The following is a 7,189-nucleotide window of genomic DNA, read 5'->3' as shown; positions in this document are numbered from 1 at the left end:
TTTACAAGTTAGAAAATGTCTATAATCTACCTTATACTTGGCTAGAAGTAGAACTGTGTTATGGAAGAAATGTACCTTTAGTATTTTGATGGCATTGTTCCACTGTACTTTAGTTTTTAAAGTTCTTGTTGAGACTTTAAATTTTAAATTTTGATTGCTAATCATTCATATATGACCACCTTTTTTTTTCCCCACTCTAGAAACTTTTAGGATCTTCTTTTTATGCCTAAAATTCTAAAATAACACAGTGATATGTTCTGGCATGCAACCTTTGTTGTTTATTTTGGAATATGTCAAATCAAGTCTTTTAGTGATTGAAAAAGTATTGTGGGTTAATACTTGATCATTTATTTCTCGTGCATTTTTACTTTCTGGAACTATTTTAAGATTTTAAGATTCCTGGATTGATTTTCTACTTATTTTTTCTCTCTTATTTTTCTATTGCTCTGTCTTTTCCTTCTACATTCTGGATGATTTCCTCAACTCTGTCTTCTAAAAACCCTACTGAATTTCTTACAGTTTTACTATCATATTTTTTAAGGTTTCAAGATATCTTTATAGATCTGTTCTTGTTTCATGGTTGAAATAGTTTTCTTGTGTCTCTTTTAGGGTACTAATTATATATTTAATTGTTGCTCTCTGTATCATCTCTGTTTTCAGTTTGTATATATGCGTGTGTGTGTGCATGTGTATAATCTGTTTGATTTTTTTCTTAGAGACTTTCTAAAATATTGCACCCCAGGGGCTTTTCAAGACTCTTTCAAAGATTCCAGAGTCAAACCTAGTTTCATAATGATATTAAGATGACATTTGCCTTTTGCACTGTTGATATTTGCACTGATGGTGCAAAAACAATAATAGGTAAAAACTGCTGGTGCTTGGTACTGATCAGTGGCACCAAACTCTACTAGCTGTCGCTATATTCTTCACCACCAACCACTTGCAATTAAAACAAAAAAATAAAGCCAGTTTCACTTAAGAATGTCTTGAATGAACAGTCGTAGTTATTAATTATGATTTAATTTTGACCCTTGAAGTCACATCCTTTCATTGTTCTCTGTGATAAGATGAGAAGCACACCTAAAACACTTCTGCAGCAAACCAGAGTACAATGGTGTCTTGAGGAAAACACTCGTGCAATTGTTTACACCTATTCCCCACCCCGCCCCACACACATAATACCGTATTTACTCGAAAGAATGACTTGAAAAAGATGGTCATTCTGATGTGGCTCTATGAGAGACATTATCTCAAAAATGAACAAAATATTGTCACTTCAAGACAAATGTCTGGTGATATTTGTTGCCAATAATGGAATTTGGGTTTTCAAAAGAGAGTTAGAATTTTGGAAGAGTTGCATCTTCTACCACCACGAGCTTAATATCTTCCCAATAATGGACCCAGCAGTGATAGTCACCAATATGATTTTTTTGATATTGTATTAAAAAATGTAAAAATGTTTGGAAGTTCTACCTTAATCAGTGGCACTTTCCAAATGACCAATGTAGAACATTACAAAATAATGTATGGGTAAAAGTACAGGATAGTCTACGGCCATACCACCCTGAACAAGCCCGATCTCATCTGATCTCGGAAGCTAAGCAGGATTGGGCCTGATTAGTACTTGGGTGGCAGACCACCTAGGAAGACCAGGTGCTGTAGGCATAAGAGATAAAAAAATAAGGGATTGTAAGCTGACAAGGTCCTTGCAATCTGTGAGGTCAACCAAGGGTTGCCTCTCTTAAAAAAAAAAAAAAAAGTACAGGATAGATCAATAAATTTTAATGTAACAGAGTTAAACAGTTCAATGATATGGTTTCAAATTCCATATTATAACTCTCCTTTCAGAAACTACCACTAGTTAAAAACAAAATGAAACAAAAAACAACTAAAAAAAACGAGATTTAATATGGCATGAAAGAAAAGTATTCACAATTATCTAAAAAGGTTATTAAAATACTCCTCCCTTTCTAACTATATATCTCTGTGAGGCTGGATTTTCTTGATATTTTTCTACCAAAAAAAAAAACACATGATGATAAATTGAATGCAGAAGCAGATATGAGACTCCGTCACTCGTGTCCAAGCTAGACAATAAAGAGATTTGTAAAAATGTAAAACAGTGCCACTCTTCTCACTATTTTCTTTTGTTTTGGAAAAAGTTATGTTTTATAACAATGTTATTTATGTTAATAAATAATAGATTTGCTATTATTTTAATTAATTGATAAATATTTTTTCAGTTGTAATTTGTAATAAGATAAATATCAATACACAAAATAAACAGAACTCTTGGAGGTCCCTGAAATCTTAAGAGGGTAAAGTGGCCCTGAGATCGAAATGTTTGCGAGTACCTGATACAGACGATTACTTAACTCCCTATGTTTTCTCTGTTATGGCCAATATCCCTTAATCTAGAGATTTTTTGATAAGTCTCCTGATTGGTGCAGGGAGAGGAGGATTTAGGAGTCTAATTTTTCTCCAAACATAATTCCAACTACCACTTCTTCCTTGATGCATGACTTAGCAGGCTTCTTGTTTCTTCTCAGGCAGATACCTAGGTTTCACTTTTCTCCATTCTGCTAAATCAGTTACCATTTGCCATTCAATTCCAAAATGTTAACCACAGCTCTTGGCTTTCTGTCATCTCCTCCACCATTCCTTTATTCTTGTGGGCTTATTATTTATTTTATTCATTTTCTGTCATATTTGTGGAGATTTGACAGGCAGTGGTGTTATAGGCATATATTTGGTAGTAACCATACTATGTGTTGATTTTGGTATATATGCCCACATGTTGAAGCTAATGATTGCTATCTATTTCTAATAGGCTAATTGAAAAATATTAAATAAAACAATTCTACAAAGATGTTAGAAATTTTTATTCAATAGAAAGAGGATATTTAGAATATCCGTTACATATTTTCAGCAAGACTCTGAATTTTCTTGTTATTTAATTACTTAGAAAAATATCAGTAAAGTTCTTGGAGTTCTTTTGGAAAGTGGTCCTGTCTTAAAATGTAGATGTTGAGGTCAGGATTAACTGCATTGTCTACCTAACCAATTTATTGACCAAAATGTCTTATATCTACTTTAGGTTTACCTTATATGTGGCTTTTAATATAATGATATTGGAGGTTGAAAAGTGACCCTGACATATTTCAATCCATTTAATAACAGATCGCATTATTATCAGAGTTTATGTAATATTTCTAAAGCATGTTATAATGAATATATTGACCAGGAAAATTATCATGGAAGAGTTTAATGGATTTATGATTCTATTTCATGCCCCATCATACTGATCACTTAGAAATTGAAGAAACCTCAGCTCTAAGAGTCTACAACATAAAATGAGAGATGGCTTTAAGTATTATTCATTTCTCAGATATAATAACATGAGTAAAATGGTCAGATTAGAGACTAGAATTGTTTGATTTTGACACTCATGGTACTGGAGGCTTGTTGGAGGGGGAGGTTAGGGTAAATTGAGATTGCATCTTAGAAGATAAAGATCAGAATTAAGAATGATCTTCGCAAGTTGGAAATAACTCACAGAATTCAGAACTTTATAGAAACTGAGAGCTGGAGTGCACCTTGAAAATAATCTTTTCTAATACTACATTTAATAGATGAGGAAGATCCAGAAATGTGGTGTGAATGGTCCAAAGTCACACTCCTAGTTATTGGTAGATGTACTAGAACTTCCAGGTGCTCACTGAGGGTTCTTCCCAGTGCATCCACCTCAGCCAGGACAAAGTGGGTATCATACCCTGGGGAAAAGGAAATACACTGCCAAGTCTGCCTCAGATTCTCTTCTCTATATCTGTAAGTCATCTCCCTACTCCAGAGTCCATCGAAGCTTCATAGCTGATTTCACTTTCTCCCTCTTCCCCACACTCTAAATGTAGATATTTGTCTCCCCAGGTAGATACTAGTACTTTTGAAGGCAGGACCCTGTTTCCATGTTTCCCCCAAAGTGACTAGGATTCTGCAATCAGAGGTGTTCACCTGTTTTTGCTGTTGGCTCATCGGAAGGTCTGGCTGGTTATGTATCCGCTAAGCAAGAAATGATCTTCAACATTATAGAGAACTTAGCATCATTGAACTGTCGCTTAGAACACAAGCATAATACAGAAATAAATAAGAAACTGGCATGTAAAAACTGAAATTTTGTGGGTTTTTTTCAGTCCTTAGGCCATTTTCAAGATTCTGCTCAGCATTGGGTTACACTTTTTTTTTTCTTTAAGTAGAGGTAAGAACCTGGAAAGGGTGTGATTTCTGAGAGAGCAATACTCTATGACAGATAGATGCTAACTAATCCTATTCTCCAAACACAGATGCCTCAAAGGCAAGGCCATGGGTAATTGTTCCCCTTGTGAAATGTACAGAGATGCCTGACCAAGAACAAGGAAGGAACATTTTTTTCTTCGCTTAAAGGGACCCTTTTCTAATTGGCCTTTCCAGTGGGGGATGCTTTTTTAAGTAGTCTGCCCAGCGGGTGGCATCTTTTTCTCATTCTCACAAAGCACCTTCGGAGCAGTCCTCCTGATAGATGAGTCCTGAACTAAAGGTCAGAAGGAAGGAGATGTAAACAATGGTTCACCCCTTGGCACACACCAACTTGGAGAGGTTAGAGGAAAGGTATAAGGAAGGATAAAGCAATATGTTTAAAAATATCTCAGAGGAATAGTAGGAGGAACTGAGATTATTTAACTTGGAAGAGAATACATATAAAGATGTTTTTAAAAAATAAAAAGGTGACTTTTTCAAAGAATAGAACGATTTGTTGCTCTTGAATTTCATTCTGAAGGTATAAATAGGGCTTTATTGGAGAAACAGAATCACTTCCTGACAATGAATGCTATGAGCATTAGTAGCTGTGGCATTTCCTCCTCAAGAGGCTTTGTACATGGGATGCATTCCCATCTGGGAAGAGTGTTCATTGACTCTGCCTGTAGATGTTAGAGTGTTAACTAAAGGTTCCTAAATATAAAGGTGGTGTTGTTTTTCATTTCTGGGGAAAAGGAAATATGGGAGGGCCACTACTTTCCTGGAGGCTGTGTTCTAGAGTTCTCCAGTGAGGAGGTTCGTAAGTGCCCACAATTGCCACACAGAGAGCTGCTGGAGATAGTAGGGGCCGTGGGTCCAGGAATTAGGAGATTGTTTATGCTGGTACAGATATCTCTCTTTGCAAAAATTATTCAGTCTTTTCTCTTCTGCTCCCTTACCTTTCTTTTCCTACAATCAAATCTAGGTTTTCCAGACAGTCTCATTTGTTTGAATATTTAATAAGTAGTAACTATTCTTATTATCATGTGAATTCCCTGCTCTGGACACACAAGTGTCCTTCTCTGCTTCCAGAACATACTCCTTACCTTTTCTCACATTCATTTTTCTTGCGTTCATTCAAGGAATATCTTTCAAAGCTGTCTATGTGTCACTAATGTGCTGAATTGAGAATTAAATGGTGAATTAGATATATCCCCTACCCTCTTGAATTTCACATTTTAGTGGAGAGACAGGCAAGTAAAACTGTTTCCTATATCAGATACTCATATCCTAAAATGGTTTCCTGCATCTGTCAAATAGTGAGATGCTATCCAGTGTACTCACTCAACACTGACTTTTGTTCTACACATGACATTTTAAATTTATTACTTTATGTACACAGAGTGAATATATGCATATGTATACACATCTAACTTGTATATGCAAATCTCGAGTATCTTATCTATTCATCTATCTAGTCTTCAAATTAAATTTTAAGCTAAATAATAACAAAAATAATAGCTAATATTTTATTGGTAACTTACTAGACATCTAGTGCTGTTCTAAATGCTTTACACATAATTATGTTATTTATTCTTCATAGCAATCTCTCTGAGTGTTGATACAATCATTATTCCCATTTGCAGATGAAAGAAACAGAGCACTGAGATGTTAGGTAATTTGCCCAAGGTCACAGAGCTAATAAGTTGCAAAGCCAGCGTTTGACCCAGAAGTCTGACTGCAGAGTCTCCACTTGATGCAGAGTCAAAGACCACATTCAGATTTGTCCATGTACTCTGCTCTCCATGGTGGCAGTTAGAAGACTGTCTGACATACATAAACAACATCCCCTAACATTTGTCTGGTGACTTTGAGGCTACAAAGAACTTTAGTTTGTATTATCCCATCGGATTTTTGCGGTGGCTCTGTATAGCCACCACGGATTTTGTCCTCGTTATTGAGGTGAAGACCTTTATGGCTTGTTGGCTGAGGAATATAGTTTTAAGAATTTTGCTTCTGCAGGAACAAAATAGATGATACTTGCTGGTAATAATATTTAGAATGTAATACGATTTAAATGTTTAATTGTGAGAGTTTTGTTGCTGCTCATTACTCAGTGTTATCACTAAGTCTATTCTCAGTGTATTGTGCATGCTTATGGGTAATGAGAGAAAATACAAAATGAAGACTTTCATTGGTGTAGGTGACAAAATAGTGGATGAATTTTTTTTTTATTTTTGAAATCTTAATGTTATGAACATTTTATTCAGTAAATAATAATTTTAAAATAATATCATTGAAATTACTTATTTTAATACTATTTATGTAAAACAAATAGCAGTTTGAATCAGACTGTTTTACACTTAGCTTATACTGTTTGCCTGGGGGTAAAAGTGAAGCAGTCCCACCATAAATTGCAAATTATTTGCTGAGACAGAGCTCCAGAGAATCAGACCTTGGATAAATGAGATTTTATTATATGTTAATGCTCTCCAAGTTTCTGAACTGAGGATTAGAATATAGATAGATCATTGGTAATATCTAATACAACCCCTTTGCCTACCACCTGCTACAGTGTCTATCTCTTTTACATCCAAAAAGAGTAGTGTTATGGGATGAATTATGCCTGCCCCCCCCAGATTCATATGTTGAAGCTTTAACCCAGAGTACCTCAGAATGTGAATGTAGTTGGAGACAGGGCCTTTCAAGAGGTGATTCAGTTAACATGAGGCCATAAGGGCGGGCCCTATCCAGTCTGGCTGGTATCCTTATAAGAAGAGATTTGGATACCAGGGATGTGTGTGCACAGAGAAAAGACCATGTGACGACACAGCGAGAAGAGGGCCATTTGCAAACCAAGAAGAGGCTTCAGAAAAAAAACAATCTTGCTGACATCTTGATCTTGGACTTACAGCTT

The 7,189-nt window shown here is 35.5% G+C and overlaps 1 non-coding gene across 1 annotated transcript; it reads left to right on the top strand.

Moving 5' to 3' along the window:
• Positions 1–1,546: 1,546 nt before the first annotated feature.
• LOC111734469 lies at positions 1,547–1,665 on the top strand. The gene has a single exon (XR_002778459.1). It is a non-coding gene; the product is annotated as a 5S ribosomal RNA (ribosomal RNA).
• The last annotated feature ends 5,524 nt before the right edge of the window (positions 1,666–7,189 follow it).

This window comes from Pteropus vampyrus, unplaced genomic scaffold (assembly GCF_000151845.1).
Source record: "Pteropus vampyrus isolate Shadow unplaced genomic scaffold, Pvam_2.0 Scaffold14, whole genome shotgun sequence".
NCBI classification, from domain to species: Eukaryota; Metazoa; Chordata; class Mammalia; order Chiroptera; family Pteropodidae; genus Pteropus; species Pteropus vampyrus.
This window is presented reverse-complemented; position numbering and strand designations above follow the sequence as displayed.